This window comes from Camelus dromedarius, chromosome 20, assembly GCF_036321535.1.
Source record: "Camelus dromedarius isolate mCamDro1 chromosome 20, mCamDro1.pat, whole genome shotgun sequence".
Classification (NCBI taxonomy): domain Eukaryota; kingdom Metazoa; phylum Chordata; class Mammalia; order Artiodactyla; family Camelidae; genus Camelus; species Camelus dromedarius.
Window position 1 is genome coordinate 15,290,031 of NC_087455.1, and position 18,418 is coordinate 15,308,448.

Below are 18,418 nucleotides of genomic sequence, written 5' to 3' on the forward strand. Positions count from 1 at the left end.
GCATCACGTGGACACAGGGTTACCCTTCCCAGAGATAATGGGCTTGACACGAAGACGTGAAAGATAAAAGCCCAACGCTGATCTTCCCGGCACCAATCCGTGGGCACAAGCAGTGTTCCAGGGAGTCTCCAGCTTTCCTATCATCCTTGAAATCACATCCTATAATCAGTCCATCTAGTCTACCCGTGTTCCAGGGGACAGAAAATCACCCCAGGTCTTCACTTCACCCTGTGTTACCACGTAACACCATTAGAAGGCAGCAGTGGCAAATAACTGTGTAGTCCAGGTTGGGAATTTTTTTGTTTGTTTGCTCTTTAAGGCAATGCAGAGACACACTTGGGGAAGTAAAGGGCTGCGTACGGTGGAAGGTAAGTATCCTGAAATAGTCTTTCAGTAGGCTTAAATTTTCATTTTCCTCCGCTGTTCCCCATCTGATAGCTCACTTGGAAAAAGAAACACCTCTGGGGTATTCAGCGTGTGAAGGTTTCAAAGAACAGTAGACCAATAGCCTCGTAAGAAAACCTTAAACCAAATAGGACAATAGAACAGAAGGCTGTAACGGTGTTCTTCCGTTGTGTATCACAGGCCTTTGACTAGTCAAGTGATATCAGAGGTATTAAAAAAAGTACTGTAGCAAATATGGCTTTGCAGTAGGTCATGCGTCTGATTTAAGATGAGACCAGTCATGGTTTTAGGTACATCAAGGATTCATTTGGGGAGAGCCTTTCGCCTGAGTCACATTTTGACACGCATGGACCGAACAGGACTTCAGTTCACTCCCCTAGAGAGGAGCCAAGGGCGGTGTCCCAAGAGAAACGAGACATTTTCAAAAATAAAATTTGAACTAAATAAAATAAGGGTCCCTGAAAGAAGAAGAATAGCCAGTGTGAAAAAAAGAAAATGTGATTTATCTGAAAAAGCATAATTGGTAACTGCTACTTCACTTCGGTAGGCTGGGCTGACTTCTCTTTAGCCAACATTCTGCTCTAATTGACTCATCCTGACTGTCCCTCTGAGAGAGGAAGGAGCATGCAAATAAAGGCTCTGTCTGTAAAAGCGGCTACACACCCCTGGCTCCTGTTCTCTTTGAATGGAGATGCACAAGCTGCCTCTGGTCTTGAGGGAGCTCTCCAGGCACTGGACGTGCAAAGCACTTGAATTACAAATTACATCATCTCATCTGGTACTCCTAAGGGCACCCTGTTATCATCCTCATTCCCTGGAAGAGGAAACAAGGCTCAGAGAGATAAATAACATGCGCATGCAACTACTAAGGGGGTGGGGAAATGCAGGCTCCAAGGCCAAGACTATTTCCTCCCAGGCTGCTCCCAGGTGTGGCAAAGTAGGAAGAGACAGCGCCACCCACTGAGGACTCTGAATTCAGCTCAGGCACCCAGCTGTCTCCTCCCACGGGTGGTTCCCCATCCAGTTCAGCTGATGGAAAGAATCAGAAGAGTGGGAGGTAGAGAAATGTGGGTCCTACCTGCTGCCCAGCTCAGACCACAAGTCTGCAACTCCTCCCTACCTCCACCCCCAGTGAATGGGGAGCTCGTGTCCGTGTTCACAGTGGAGATGCCCATTTTTGTGCTACACCCTCGTCTCCTGTAGTATTAGAACTGCCTGCTGTTTGCTTTGAGAATCACACGGCCACTTCCATGGTAAAGTTTCTCATAAGTCTTCACTTAATGGTGTTGGCATCCACAGATGACTGGAATGAAGTCATCAGAATGGAGGGGTTTTTTTTTCCCCCAGCTTTATTGAGATTTAATTGACATATAACATTGTGTAAGTTTGTGTATGCATGGTGAGTTGATGTATTTACGTGTTGCAAAATGCTTACCACCATTTTCAACCCTATCATTACTCCTGCATTTATTAGTTAGAATTCTTCAATAAAGAATTTTCTCTCCACAATTGTTTCATTGCCTGACACAAACAAAGAAGGCAGGGAAAATGCTTCCTTCTTGCCTTCTATTTGTCTATTTTCAGAAGAGTGAGCTGGCGCCCAGGCAACCTCCAAATTAACTTGTGGATTTTATATCCTTGACCTGCGTCAAAGTGTTGTAATCATTACTTGTTTTTATATTCTTCCCAAATTTGGCCAGTGGCAGCTCCTTCACGTTGGCTCCTCTAATCTTGCTTCGGGGCAAATAGTATTTTCCAGGTTCATCTCAAACACTTCCTGCCCCAGATGTAGAATCAGTCATTTTTCTAAGGAGCCCGGTTCCTTTAAGATGGAATGGTACTTAGGTTTTACCTTCTGAGTACCCAGAGTGATCATTAAAACTGAGTTGGCCGGTCATGCTTCCAGGCCTTTCCAGTGGGCAGGACTAGGGAATTTGAGTTTTTAGAAAGGGAAAAAGTAAATCATAAATTCAAACCGATATTTCTAATTCAAATCAAAGATTACAGAACTTTTACTTCAATTCGTTTATCTTTTGTTCACTCTGAATATCTTCTCTCCTGAGGATATTAACTTAATTACTTAGTTGCTTTATCCTGCGGTCTATAGAATGGTATTCAAAATACTAATATGAATACGATCACTAACAACTGGCCAAAAGAACTCAGTCTAAGAGGTCTTTATACTTCTTTTTGTCCTCAGGATATATTCCCCTAGGGGTGTACAGTCCAAATCTGTGTTTCAAAATCATCAGAAATAATTCTTGAGATGGTTATGCCACAGAATTGATATAAAGTTTGGTTTGTTTACTTCCAGTTTATTTTAAAGTTTTAGGACTTAAGTTTTGGTGTGCTTTTCTCTTTGACTTAACTTTGTTTTTAATTATGTAAAATAGTTCCATGATTCCAAAGTCAAAAAATAAGGTTCTTAGAGAAGTCTGTGTCCTTTTCACACTTCACACTTCCTTGTTCCCATTATCCCATTTTTAAATGACTTTTTGGTTTATCTTGCTACTGAAATGATAAATAACTATGTATTTACTATGTCTCCTCCTTTCTTATCTAAACTGCAGTGCAGCACAAACACCGTGGCGCGTTTTGTTTTTGTTAACTTAACAATGTACCCTGGCCGTCACTCTATTAGTACGGAAAGGTCGTCCTAATTCATTTCACAGCTACGAAATACGGCCTTGTGCGCATGCTCCGAAGTGTGCTGCCCTCGTCTCCCTCTGAGAAATATTTGCGTTGCTTCTGGCCTTTTGCTAATTGGCTCTCTACAGTTGTCTTATTTTGCCCTCCCAAGAATCCAGTCGGTTTGGCTTAGTCCTCTTGTATAGAAAAGGAAACTACCGTGTAGGCACTTAAGGACTTGACCAGAGTCAGAGTTAACCGGGAAGGAGAGAAAATAAAGATTCTTCTCCTCCCGTAATTTCCATTCTTTGCACAAGGCTACACGATTCGTACTGCTGTGTAAATTTCTGCTAACATCTTTATTTTAGTGTTGGGGGAGGGACAGGGAAGCACGTGCTTTCGGGTTGCTTGTGGAGGAAAATTTAGCCTTAAGTTCAAGACTGGAATTTCAGGTCTCAGCCAGCCTGTGGGAGGAGTGTCTGAGGGAACAGCTGGCCTTTCTGGCATTGTCCCCAGTCAAAGGAATGCCAGACATCCACAAGCAGGTGGGTCTATTTTTGGCAGAAGGACCTTCTCAGTGCCTGTTAAAATCACATCATGTTCCTTCTATCACGGTGCACTTTGCTATCCTGCTAAATCCACTGAAGACTCCCTTTAAAGGATACAGAACAATCCATTCTCAACTCTTCCCTCATCAGTGACTACCCTCTTCTTATTCTGCAGATCAGGGAAAAGTTACATACACTAAACTAAACAAAGTAAGCACAGTTCTGATACGTAAAAAATCATTTTACACTCTTTTTACCAGAGAAATTAAGTTCATATTTACAAGAAGCCTTAGGACTTTGACTAGAATTTTTCAGTAATTTTCCCTTTTCCCATCATTCTATTTTTTAAGAGAAAATGTCAGCGCTGATGGAACATAAGTCCATATCACTATGTTATTTTAAAATGACCATCTCAAGGTAGTGCCTCATCTCAGAATACATTTAGCCCAGTCTCCTCCCACATTCTCCTCTCCAAAATAATTGTGTTTAGAATAAAGCCTGAAAACCACTGTAAGATATGAGGACCAGCAGCTTTTCAATTTCAAGACACAAATCGTATTAACTACACAGTCCTTACCAAGACAGAACAGACAGCTACTACATTTTATAGAGATTTTTCAAAAGGGTTTAAACAAAGGAGCTTTCTTTTCTCCCTCAGTAGTCGGAGGACACCATTCCCTGAGTAGTCTTGTTAATAAAGGTTTTATTGTGCCACTGCTACACTTCTGAAACCAAACAGCACAAGCAAATTAGCCACATTATCATTGTACTGCAGACGAGGCAGCAGTGGCTACCACGTAGGAATCTGATCTCACCATGGAGCTGACCAGCCTCCCAAGCTAGTCTGGCTCAGGACATTCCCAAGTTCAGCTGGGTGGACCTGCGCGGGAAAAAAAAAACAAAACACAACAGTTTCCCTCATCCAAGTCACCAGCAATTCCTTTAAGTTATAGCCATGAATTATATCCCAAGACATCCATTTCTCTATATATATGTACAGCTACCACTCTAACCCAAGGTACCACCATCGCAGATTTCGTCTGGTTCCCCTACTGACCTCCCTCTACCCCTTCCCGCCAGCCTAAAGCCCATTTTCTGCACAGCAGCAAGAGTAAGCTTAAAATGCAGATCAGACCGTGGCACGCCCCTGTTTTAAAGCCCTCCAATAATTATCGTTTTATTTAGAATTAAATCTGAATTCCTTGCCGTGACTCTAAGTGTCTCTGATCAGGTGCCTGCTTATCTTTCACGCTTCATCTAGTCGACATCTCTCCACTCATTATGCTGCGGCCATAAATGCATCCTTTGTTTTATCCAACAGAAAACATGTTTTTATCCCATCTCATCGCTTTGCACTTGCTGTTGTCTCTGCTCAGGTTGCCCCTGTCTTTTCTTCCTGACTTGTTTCTTCTTACTGCTCAGATCTCAAATATCACCTCCTTAGAGAGATCTTCCCTAAGCACTCCATCTAAAAGACCCCATTCCTGCCCCTCCGACCCCCATATTTTCTATTTCTGTGCACTGTTTAATTCCTTTAAGGTGCTAATCACACTCTATAATTTTTAAATTACATATTTACTTACTGATTGAACCCCCACTGAAATAAAGCTCTGAGAGGATGGGGATTTTGTTTTTATTGCTCCAAATGATATTCTGGGCTTACAGTAGACATTCATGACATATTTATTAAAAGGGTGGAAGGAAGGGAGAAAAGGAAGGAAAATTCAACTGCATTTTTTCAGAAGCATAAGATTTGAGCAGGAAAATGTATAAGGAGAGTAGGGAGGTAATTCACAGCAGAAAGGACAGCTTGAACACAAATCTCAAATCAAATGAGCTCAACATTTGTTTAAAGATGAACAAATGTATTAATGTGCCCAGAAAGAAGCTGTATAAGGACATAAGGATCATCAGCTAGCTGACAACTGCTTGTCAAATGCCTGTGATGTCACAGACACCGAGCTAGGTGTTTCAGTTGCACATTGCTGCAGAACCAATTAGCCTTAAACACAGTGGCTTAAAATAATCACAATCATTTTTACTCTGCAATTTGAGCAGGGCTCAGCAGGGACAGTTCATCTCTGATCCACGTGGCACTCGCTTGGCAGACTCAGCTAGGGGCTGGAAGATCAATTTCCATGATGGTTCACTCACATGGCTAGTCAGCACTGGCTGTCACCTAAGAGCTCAGCTCTGACTGTGAGCTGGGGCTCTTGCTTCCTCTCCAGGTGGGGAGTTCTAGAGACTACTTGAGTTTCCCCACAGTGCACTGGCTGGATTCCAAGAACAACGGTCTGAAGAAGAGAAGCGAAAGCACATGGCATTTTTACAACCTACCTTCGGAAGTAATACAGCATCTCTTCATCTCTACTCTGTTGTTTGAGACAGTCTCAAAGTTCCATCCAGGTTCAAAGGGAGGAGACATAGGATACACCTCTTGACGGGGAGGTGGCAAGGTTCTAGAAGAGCAGTTGAAACAGGAGATATTGCTGCAGCCGTCTTTGTAAAATACAATCCGCTATCCATGGACACAGCAGTGTGCTGGAAGTTCCAGAACCCGCCCTCAGGAAGCTCAGACTGTAATGAGGAAGACAGACCCATATGTTTTTTAAAATGTAAATTCAGTGATGGAGGGGAAAAGTGTGTTGAGCTGAGACTAAATTATCTATTGCTGCACTCACAATTTAACAGCTTACAATAATCATTGTTTTCTCACTGTTTCAATGGGTTAGGAACTCAGGAGTGACTTGAGTGGTTCTGGTTCAGAATCTCTCATGAGGTTGCAGTCACGACATCCACCCAGAGTTAAATAGTGATTTAAACTCTTCACTGGGGCTGGAGAATCTGCTTCCAAGATGGTTGTTGGCAGAAGGCTCCAGTGTTTTGCTATGTGGACCACTCCACGGTGCTGCTTGAGCATTCTCACAAAATGGTAACTGGCTTCCCGAGAACGGGTCATCCAAGAAAGAGGTCAAGAAGGAAACTAATTTCTTTTATGACCGAGTCATGGAAGCCACACACTATCACTTCTGTCATGTTCTATTCATTGAACCCACCATACTCAAGGGGAGAGAATTAACCTCCACCTCTTAAATGGAAATATATTGAAGAATTTGTGAACATATTTTAAAACCACAACAGACCTTATCCATTATGCAATGGAAAGTGATTTAGGAAGAAGTAATGGCTGGATCAGACATAGCTGAGGTAGATCACCCTGGTGGTGGTGTGCCAAATAGATCTGAGAAAGGTAAGATGGAAGGCAGTCAGACAAATTAGGAGAATCCTAAAATGGCCCAGGGAAAGATCAAACAAGTGTAAGTCGGTGTACTAGGCAGTGACAACAGAGAAAGGGAGGGATTTAAGAAATAGTAAGGAGGCAAGAATTGTACTCTGAGAGAAAGAAAAGCATTCCAACATTAAATGTCATATTTTAGACATTTGTTTTTATTGGAGTGATGGTTACCAATCAAGGTAGAAAATCCATGAGACGGAGCAGATTGAGGAACAAGAGTAAATGAAACATTAGCTATTTTGAGTTTGAGCTCCCAGTTTTAGCGAATAGTTTTTGTTTTGGTTTTGTTTTTGCTTTTGTTTTGGGGGGCTTTTTTTGCCACTACAGCATTTATTCTTGCCATATTTTGATAACAGCCTCACTTTTATAGTGTGATCCTACCCTCACCTACTTTGCTTGGACAAGGTTGTACCCAGTGATGTGCTGGTAAATGAACTCCCAGAAAGAAAGAAAGAAAGAAAGAAAGAAAGAAAGAAAGAAAGAAAGAAAGAAAGAAAGAAAGAAAGAAAGCAAGCAAGCAAGCAAGCAAGCAAGCAAGCAAGCAAGCCCTAATTTGTGGTGTGAATACTGTAGCCTTTCCCAGTTGAATGCTACCAACAGTTTAACAATCAATTCAGAAAATTACTGAAATATTATAATCAACTGGCTCCAGCATACCAGGGCTATACCTCCGGTTTAGCAATGAATCACATGACCCAGATCTAAGCCAGTCAGCACACTGAAATCCTTCTCATCATGGTGATGGTTCAAAGATGGACATTCCAGCCAATCAGAGCCAATGAGGTGCAATGAGACTCCTGCTATACACTCTGAGAAAAGACTTTTACTTTCCCTTGATACTTGTAATTAAGAGATAAGGCAACAGCATTATTGCACCATGTGAAGTTGCAGAATGGAGCCAGCCCTGTGCAAAGCAGAACTGAGAGGTGGAAAGAAAGTAAATCTAGATGACATTATTTAAACCATAAATCTAGCTGTAGCTAAAATTAACTCTATTCCAACTCTACTCATAGACTTTCCATTTAAGTGAGCCAATAAATTCTATTTTCCTTTTCCTTCTTTTCTTTCTTTCTTTCTTTCTTTCTTTCTTTCTTTCTTTCTTTCTTTCTTTCTTTCTTTCTTTCTTTCTTCCTTCCTTCCTTCCTTCCTTCCTTCCTTCCTTCCTTCCTTCCTTCCTTCCACCCTCCTTCTTTCAGTGTAAGTAAATGTTGTTTTGCCTTTCCTTTACATTCAGAGAATCTCAGCTGATATACAGTGTGACATCTACATACTGGGTTATGTAATTCTGAAGCTCAGTGGACAAGTTCAGGATTGACAGAATTTAGTGAAAATTTAATCCATGAGAAGGAACAAGCTCATTAAGGGAGAGAGCCATCCTGGTAGTCATAATTTTCTTAGAATTATATAGAATAAGAGCTACAGGAGCAACATTAGAGATTATCCAATCAAACGTCTTCATTTAACAATTATGAAAACTGTATCTCTTAAAGATTTAATACTTTGTCCAAGGTTACTTCATGACAGAGCAGGACTGAAACCCTGATCTCCTGACTCCTATGTATCCCTTTCCCAAATCATGCAAATTCTGAGTTAGCTGGATCTAGTTTAGCTGAACAAATATATATTGTGTTTATATTATGAATAGTAAAATTTTAACATAACATTTTGCTGTTTAATGGACAGCACTTCACTCTTTCAAAGCACCTTGTATAATTTAATCTTCTTGCCGACTCTGTAAAGTAGGTGGGACTAGTATTTTAGAGATAAGAGACTCTAGGCTGGAGTGCTTGAAGGACTTTTCAAAGGTCAAATAGCCAGTGAATAGTAAATCCAGTAATGCAGTCTAGGACCCGTGATCCCTTCCTCCAGTGAGCTTCCTCCTACCTCTCTCTCAACTTAGTGATGTTTCACTGCAAGTGCTGAAGGTGTAAATTAGATAGCACCACTTTCCAGGGTCTGAGACGGCTTCTCACAAACTTCAGAAACATACACTCTAAGGTGTTCATAGTTCTCTGCACTATTTCTATAATTCTCCAGGCTGCTAATTCTCAATCTGCTTAGTAGTCAAGGTGTCAGCACAGATGGTTTCATAGGAAGTCTATTAGTGTTCAGGGCCACTGTAACAAATACCACAAACCTGTTGGCTTACAAGAATGGAAATTTATTCTGTAACTATTCTGGAGGCCGGAAGTCCATAATCAAAGACATACTCCCTATAAATGCTCTAAGGGAGAATCCATCCCATGCCTCTTCCAGCTTCCAGTGACTGCTGGCTTTCTTATGGCCACATCACACCAATCTCTTCCTCCATCTTCGCATAGACCTCTCCTCACTGTGTCTGTCCTCCGTATGTCTCTTATAAGCACACTTGACTTGGCATTGGAGCTAGGGCCCACCCAGATAATCCAGAATGATCTCCTCATCTCAGTATCCTTTACCTTAAATGCATCTACAAAGACCCCTTTTCCAAAAAAAGTAACATTCGCAGGCTTTGGGGATTAGGACATGGATATAACTTTGGGGCCACCATTCAGCCCATTATGAGAGATAAAGGAGAAGGACTTTTTGTTTGTTTGTCTGTTTGTTTGCTTTTAGGAGAAGAGTTATTTATCCGAAGGTCAGAAGCTTTGTAAGAGGAGTGAATCAAAGCTCTGGACCACCAGTGATGACAAAGCATTCTTTTCTGAAGTTGGCCTTCAACTCATTTACAAATTTTGAAAAGATCCAAGTGGTCCACAGTACATTCTCTGAAAGGATGCCCAGCCATCAGCTTCTTCAGCTAGCTGTGGGTCACGGGCTAGAGGGTAAAGATGTCTCCAACAAGCAGTGACTGGCTTATACGCCTGGGCATGTGCCCTGTTTACATGATACCCTCTGCCAAAGCTAGCTCCATGCCAAGAGGCAAACTTGAAAAGCCACTATTGAAATAAGAGCTCCTGTTTATGTCTGACCAGCATAGCAAGTTCTCTGCATCACTCACTCTCTTGGAGAGTCAGCCACTTGACCATCTGTGCTTCTCTCATTGTCTTTTAAATAATAATTGATATGTGTTCACTTCCAACTCCAGAGCTATGTCTGTGATGTGTCATAATCTGTGAAAGTCACATATAAGACACAGTCTTTCAAAGACTAGTGACAGCTCTACTGTGTGCTTTTTCTTCCATATGAAAGATACCCACTTGTCCATGTTTTTGGAAAGAAAAAAAGGATAAGGGAAATACCAGTGAGCACAGTGGATGGATATGTTCAATTTGCCTCCATATCAACTCTCCATCCTTCTCCACTCTGCTCCGTGGCTCACTTCCTAGGACCTTAGTGGACTCTCTTACCGAATTGCTTCAAGTTGGGTTTGACTATAGAGGACTCTGGAGGAATTGGAGGGAAAAAAAGAGAGAGGGAGGGAAGTTATATTATTTCATTTCCCAGTCTCTCAGTGGTGGCCAAGGGCTGGCCATATCTCTCCATGGAGGTCTCAGCATGTCTTTGGCATCTCCCCGTTTACAGCCTTCTCTGTCTCCAGGCCCCAGGACACACTGCTTTTATCCAGACCTTCAGGTAGCCCCAGAGCATTGCACTATCTTTTGTGGTTTTCCTTTATTTTGCCTATACATTTTTTTTAAATAGTCCTGCTATACACTTTCCTCAAATTTTCCTAATTTGAATAGGCCATCTGTTTCCTAAAGGGATTCAGACCAATGAAACCCAATCCTTTCAAAATCTTCTGCTACACGTCCCTTTATTCCAGTGACTACAACAGCCCTACAGGGGAGGTCCTCTTAACCCCACGTGATAGACGAGAGAACTGAAGCTTACTGAGGTGACATGATTTCTCCTAGAAGACACAGCGAACCAGCAAGGAGTTAGAATTCAAACCCAGATCTGTCTAACTTCAAAGCCCTTGGATTTTTTTAGCTATTTCTTCCCAACACTGAAGAAATGTCTTTTTTTTTTATTCTTGAATTATAATTGACATATGATATTATGTTAATTTCAGGTGTACAACATAGTGATTTGATATTTTTACACGTTACAAAAGGATCACCGTGGTAAGTCCAGTTACCATCTGTCACCATACAGGGTTATTACAATATTATTGAGTATATTCTCTATGCTGTACAATGCAACCCATGATTGATTCATTTTATAGCTGGAAGAAATGTCTTAAGGGATGCCTGGAGAAACAAGCAGTTTCACGGTACAAAAATGCCAGAATGGCTTAAATGCTTATTCAATGTTAAACTTTATGAAGCCACTCTGAGGCCTCATCTCTCCTTCGTATTGAATTTAAAAATAAATAAATAAATAAATGAAAAATGAAAAAAAAATCCAACACTACACAGCAGCCACAATAATTGGAATGTAATTTATATCTTTACTGTATTCTCCTAAAAGAAGGCCAGGAGTAAATTACTTCTAAAGTACAGAGCCAAACTTCTTAAAAGCCTCTTTCTTTCCTTCATCATTCACCCTGTGTATTTCATATACAGCAGCTACTAACAAAATCTTTTTCCTACTCATCCTCAAGCTCTCAAGATCTCTCCCAGCAGGCTCTCTGCCTCCTACTTCCTTCATCTTTACTGGATTTTTTTTTCCCCCTGCCAGTAACTCTTGGCCTTTTCTAGTAAAAATCTCTCTTGTCTCTTCCAGGCTTTTCCAGATTTCCTCTTGGCATCTTGTCCAATTAACCCAACTCAAGAGTTAGATTGATTACCAGATCATTACAAGCATCTTCAGGGGAGAGTGGGAGTTATGTTAATGTTATCAAATATTTTTCCTCTATAGAATATAGATTTCCAAGAAGAAAAGATTTTGGTATCACATTCAAAATCTATACTGAGGATGGAATATAAATTATAAGTACCTAGAGCAAGGGAAAGGTAAGAGAGAGAGTAAAGGGAATATTCAATTCATATCTTATTCATTTCTTCAACTTCCCAATGGGCAGCATGTAGTATAAATATTTGTTTCAATTCAATTGTTTGGAACTCCAGACATGTTTTATTTGAGAGACAGCATTATAGACTATGTTTTCATCCATCATAAATTGTGTCTGCTCTCGAAATTATAATTATTAATTAATAATGGTATCTGTTTCCCTATCAATAGATTTACCATCAGTTCTTCTATGCGCCAGTCTCCAGGTAACCACACAGTCATCCTAACAGCATCCTCAAAACAACCTCTGCTTCCTGAAGAGTGATTATAAGATCCACTACCTTTCACAGCTTTTCTTAAGCACCTTAACTGGTGGAAATTCAGGAAAAGATAGAATAAGTTCTCAGTCAAGACAAGCCATTTGCTATAGGCTTTTAAGAAAATAGCCTTTATGAAAGTAGTTGACAGTAGTTCATCTGAAACTATTCTCTTTGGCAAGGCAAAATGAAAAAAAAAAAAAAAAGTTGGTTAGCTCTGGGACTTAAAAGACAGACCCTCACAGGAACATCAGACAATAATCTAATTCATCCTGAATCTACACACAGTTCACAGGGACAACAAGGATCTTCATTTTTCAAGTCCCACAAAAGGCATCAACGAAAACTGAGAAGTAGACAGTTCGTTCTTTTTTTAGGGTAGGGAGTAGAGAAGGCAAGAAAACTTTCATTTGCTGAGCCCTGCTGCATATAAGATACTATTGAGTAGGTTAATAACTTACCCTAGACTAAAGAAGAAATAGAAAAAGAGAGAGAGAGAGAGAAAGAAAGAGAGAAATAAAGAAAAAGAAAGGGTACAGAGGGCAAGATTTGAAGAATATTTACATATTCATCATCTGCTCCCTCTGCCTCCACTGCCCTAGCAAGCTGTAATGTCTGTGGGAGCAAATAGTTTGTCAATCTGTTGCTGAATCCCCAGAGCCTCACACAGTACTTAGCACAGAGGAGTTCAATGAAAACATGCTGAATAAGTACAGCCACTGTGGAAGACAGTATGGAGATTCCTCAAAAGACTAGGAATAGACTTACCATATGACCCAGGAGTCCCACTCCTGGGCATATATCCAGAAGGAACCCTACTTCAGGATGACACCTGCACCCCAATGTTCATAGCAGCACTATTCAGAATAGCCAAGACATGGAAACAGCCTAAATGTCCATCAACAGATGACTGGATAAAGAAGATGTGGTATAATTATACAATGGAATACTATTCAGCCATAAAAACCGACAATATAATGCCATTTGCAGCAGCATGGATGTTCCTGGAGAACGTCATTCTAAGTGAAGTACGCCAGAAAAAGAAAGAAAAATACCGTATGAGATCGCTCATATGTGGAATCTAAAAAAAGAAAGAACATAAATACAAAACAGAAACAGACTCATAGACATAGAATGCAAACTTGTGGTTGCCAAGGGGGCGGGGGATGGGAAGGGACAGACTGGGATTCCAAAATTTGTAGATACTGACAGGCATATATAGAATAGATAAACAAGATTATACTGTATGGCATAGGGAAATATATACAAGATCTTGTGGTAGCTCACGGTGAAAAAGAATGTGACAATTAATATATGCATGCTCATGTATAACTGAAAAATTGTGCTCTACACTGGAAATTGATACAACATTGTAAACTGACTATAACTCAATAAAATAAAATTAAAAAAAAAAGAAAATATGCTTAATAAATGAACACATGAATGAGTTCTTTCTGACTTCAAAGCTCAGGGTTATTCTACTCCATCTTCCTTGTGGCTAGAAAAACAAAACTCAAATGGCAGCTGCTCTTAGACTGTGAGATGTCTCCCCTGCACTGGATTGATATCAGGATAGCGTTTCTTCCTTTACAAACCAAACCGCGCCATCCATAAAAATTATCATTGAAAAGTGCACAGTGCCATCCAAATGGAAAGGAAAACCACAATTCCTGTTTGCAAACAAACCCAATACCCCGAACAATGACGGGACCATCTAACTTCAACCTCCATAGTTAACTTGAGAGCAAATTGGAAACTGTAAAGGAAGCTTAGCAGAAACGATTACATTAGAACAAAAATTCCCATGAACTCCTTATGCTGCTTCAGGTTTGCCTTGGCTGTACGTGCCGCCCAAACCCAGTCAATCAGCCAATTGTTCACCCCTTCACCCCACACTACACCAAAAGAGTGGTTTGTCTGAATTCTTTTTTTTTTTTTTTTTTGTCACTGAATTGATGAATTGCCTTGGCATCAGGTAGCCAGCTTTTATCTTGGGAAATAATCAGCTTCTACTGGGAGAGCTATTCAGCTGTGTGGTAGTGGTTTATCACCAGCTGCGCATAAGTGGTGCTGTTTGCAATTTGATAAACGTACACAGAGGCTCAGAGGTTCCCAAACACAAGCCTGATATGTAAACATAATCAAATTGTACTATTAACCAGGGGACAAGTGTGACTGCTCATCCTTCTCTGTCTTTTCCAACTCCTTGGTAAAAAATCCTCAGACCTCATTCCACACAAGCAAAGGGAGGGACACTTTTCAGTCTTAGGTGGTACCAGAATGAGTGTCAAATATTTTCCACCTGTTAAACTGAATTTGTGATTGGAGAAAACCACATCCAAAGAATTGCATAAGAAACTGGAGCACTTCCAGAGGCTTTTAAGCTCATTTCAAAATACTGGGCAGCAGCTAAGGAAAGCAGAAAAATAGCTCATTCTTTCAGCTTTTCTCCGGGAAAGACTTTGGAGTCACAGAACTTCAGGTTAGAAAGAACCAGAAATGCCACACACACACACACACACACACACACACACATCCCCTTTCCAGACAGCTAAGGACTAATGTTAATTATTTAATTTAAACCTTGCCAACAACTATGCACTCTCTCCATTTTAAAGATGATGAAATTGAAGCAGAAAAATGAAGCAACTTGTTAAATGTCCTATATTTAGTAAGTGCCAAAACTGGAACCCAATTCCATCTCGAAGTCTCAGCTAATACACTGCACCACTTTGTTTCTATGACATTGCTGCCAGCCTATGCTTGATCTCCTTTTTTGGCCATGAACTCAGCCCATGCAGTCCTCAGACAACTCTATTTGAATTGCCTGCTCTGTGTTGTGTGTTAAAATTTGCCTTTCTATGACTCCTACCAAATTAACCTAGATTTGGCCTGGGGCCGTAATGAGTAAGTGTAATCCCTCTTCCAAGTGACAGGCTTTTGAAAATTTGAAGCTGACAATCATGTTACCGGGAGCGCTCTTTCTTGTGGGTAAATATTCCCAGATCCTTCAGCCATCCTTCATATAACATAGTTCACTTTTTCTCTCTCTTTTTTTTTTAATAGTTCATGCTCTTAAATGCTTTCTATTTTATATATGTTCCTCTTCAACTATCCTCTGGCCTCACCAAGAAGACCAGATATCTCATCATCCTCAATCTATTAACATAGCAAAAATCAAATTAAGATTTCCCCACTCTGTACCAATCCTGTGTTTTGAAACCTATACCTTATGGGTGCCCAGCCTCACCTCAAAGTTCCCCAACCCTCATACACAGTGCCGAATTTCTAACAATGCTCTCCTAAAAATACTAAAAAAGTCCTATATGAAATTAATCAGAGCACCCAATGGGACTCAATATTATGAATCCTAATCTACTTAAATGTCCTGTCTCTCTCCTTAAAGCCTCATGGCCTAAAGATACCCTATCTCTAAGAAGTTCATAAATTCTTAAGTGCCTGCCACACACCCAGTCAGTCTTCTAGGAAAGTGGTCCCAAGTGGTCTTCCTTGCCAGACCTGCCATTAATGTTAAGAAGGCATAGTCACCCATCACCCTTGCCACTGCAAACAAGACTATCCAGGGAAGGATGCTTGAACTCAAAGGGTTGTGTGTGGTCTGGTTACCTCTAGAGCACCTACTGTGAACTACAACAAAAAAGATGCGATTTTTTACCAAATGACCCCAAAAAACCTCATTATATACTCTCCTTAGAAAATACTTAAGAATGTTAGTCTCCAAGGTCAAACGTGTGAGAGTATGTTTTAACTTCTGAACTTTATTTCTATTGCAAGTTCCCCGATAACTGGAGGTTTAATCTCAAGGAGTTGAGGAGTCGCTCTCCTTTGGGAGGGGTTATCTCTAATTTGAGGGGATTTGATAGAGACTTGCTACGTCGTTGAGGTGAGGGCATCTGATTTGGTTTGCTATTTTAACCTCACAGGCATCGACTAAGCTGTCTCCCTTTTTAGGTCCCCCTCCCTGTCTTCAATCATTGACTCACTCATGTGTGGAATGTATCAGCCCTATTCGTGACCATTGGCTTTCTCCTGGCTAATTTCCTAAACACTCGGGGTCGTTCTTTGTTCCTATGCCAGACAGAGCTTCTAGAAACTCAGTAGGGCTGTTTATGTCTCTTTCCTCCTTTGCATTTTCCCAAATCTCTGGGGTAGTCTGTTCATATACATCTTTTCGGAGTCCCTCTAAATGCCTAGACTTTTGAAATACAAATATCAAGGAAGGACTCTTTGTTTCTCCTTCTGATGCACCATCATTTTCTTGAGACAATGAGCTCAGAACCTCCTTTCTGTTATATAATAGCAGAAAGAAATACTAGGAATAAAAACATTTAAATTGATACTCTAAAGAGCATTAGTCTTCTATAAGTGTAAGCTGAAGGCACACAAAAAGATGGAAAGATCACTCAAACCCAGTGGCTGCCCCAAATGAGAATACATTCTGGCTACCATTACTATCTTCATTTCACAGGTGACCAGACTAAGATTAAGAGAGGTTAAGTAACATGCTCAAAGTCACGCACCCAGTAAACAGTAGAACCAGGATTTGAGCCCAAAAATCTGACCCCAGAATAATGCTCTTAACTACTTTTGTGACAAGGAAATGATGCAGGAAGGAAAATCTTAGTGAACAAATGTTATGAAGAAATAGAAAACGTAGAATGCCACAAAAGTGTATAAAGAGGGGTGAGGGGAGAATGGTGGACTCTGATCTAATCTGAAGCTTAAAAGCAGATCTTTCTGAAGTAGCGTTCTTTGCTGGGATCTGAAAGGTTGCATAGGAGCTAACTAGTTACTGGGGAGAAAGAATAGCACATGCAAAGGCCCTGAGGCAGTATGACCACAGCCTTGTGTAGACCTGAAAGAAGGCCAGGATGTCTGCAGCAGATGGTGTCAGGGAGATGGGTGAGTGATGAGGCTAGAAAAGGAAGCAGAAGTCACTTCTGGCTGGGCCTTATAAATTGTGTTAATTAATTTTACTAGAAATGGCCATCCAACAAGAAGAGCCTCAAGTCCTAAGCTTATATTATCTCTTCAAGCATTCGTCATGAATGAACTAACATGGCTTCAAACTCACAAGGTATAGAATCTGATTGGTTCAACTTGGCTGAGGTATTCCCCGCTTATCCAATCAGCAGGAGGGGCAGGGTCACATGGTCATCAGAGCCAATCATCATGAGGAAGAATAGGTGTTCTACTACAAACAAATATACCTATAGGCTCCTGACTGCCACCCTGGCCAGCATGTCTGAAATTACTAGATTCCCCAGAAACCCAGGTTTACCTTGGGCAATGGATTTTACTACAAAGATAAAACATTAAGGAGCATATAAGACGTCAAGAAAAACCTGATGTTCATTCAGAAAGCAACGTTAGCTCTAGCAACCCACCACCGCATGCTGCAAAAGCACTCACCATTCCATCACGTGATCAGCCTCTCGGCGACGGCCATCCAGTGTGAATGCTCTGCCATTAGGGTTTCTTGGCGAGTCTCAGTTTCTGTGTCTCCTCCTGTTATTATGACTTAACTGTCTTCTTGTCCAAGTCCACAAGAGTGAGGACCTGACTGAGCCGAACAGTCACCTTCCAGTTCTAGGCTACCCTGTGGAAGAGAATGCTTCCCATAAGTTGCTTCCAAGGAAAAACTAAACTGCTCTGGTGCCGTTTTCTGTCCAGTGGGCAGAGCGCGGTGCACAGGGGCTGAGGGTTAAGCACAAAACCTTTGTGCAGGGTGCTGACTGCAACAAGGAGGCTGGAACCAGCCACAGATATGTTTGGTCCAGTTTGCTCAATATCAACTCACACAGTATTTTTTTTTTATTTAATGTTCAGCCAACATTTCTAAATAGAAAATGTTCATCTATAAACCCTGATTTCCAGATGCCCTTGAAAAACTGGAATATCAGAAAACACTAACCACAGTCAATAGACACTGAGTGGTAAGTGACCCCCTTCAAGGCCCATAAGCACTTTAGTTCAACAAAGTCCCCACACCTCCCAACCGTCAACCATCTTCACTCATTTACTTATGTACCTGACCCTTGTAGGCATCTGAGTTGGCAAACACCAAAGTCAGGCGTTACACGCACTTTTCTCAAAAGGGAGTTCATGGTGAAACAGGCACTTAAAGGGTCCCTGACGACAGGACTGTCACAATTTCAAGTTCAGAAACTATGCCTAGTATAATTTCATGGCTGCTGGCAACCCCTGAAACAACTTTGAGGTAGCTTCTGAGCACAGTTAGCCAGTATCTCTGCGAATCGCTGCCTGAAAGGCAAGTGAATCTTTATGGCAATAGCCTAACTGGACTTGACCTGAGAATTTTAAAAAGG

At 41.0% G+C, this 18,418-nt stretch overlaps 1 long non-coding RNA gene across 1 annotated transcript in view; it reads right to left on the bottom strand.

The window, feature by feature from the left end:
* Positions 1-4,339: 4,339 nt before the first annotated feature.
* LOC116148925 (uncharacterized) overlaps positions 4,340-18,418 on the bottom strand; it is a 95,451-nt gene continuing 81,372 nt past the window's right edge. Inside the window, exons 4-6 of the long non-coding RNA XR_004132515.2 lie at positions 17,502-17,688; positions 5,919-6,158; positions 4,340-4,461 (exon numbers count right to left, since the gene is read on the bottom strand). This is a non-coding gene — a long non-coding RNA (uncharacterized LOC116148925). The remainder of the gene's footprint in view (positions 4,462-5,918; positions 6,159-17,501; positions 17,689-18,418) is intronic.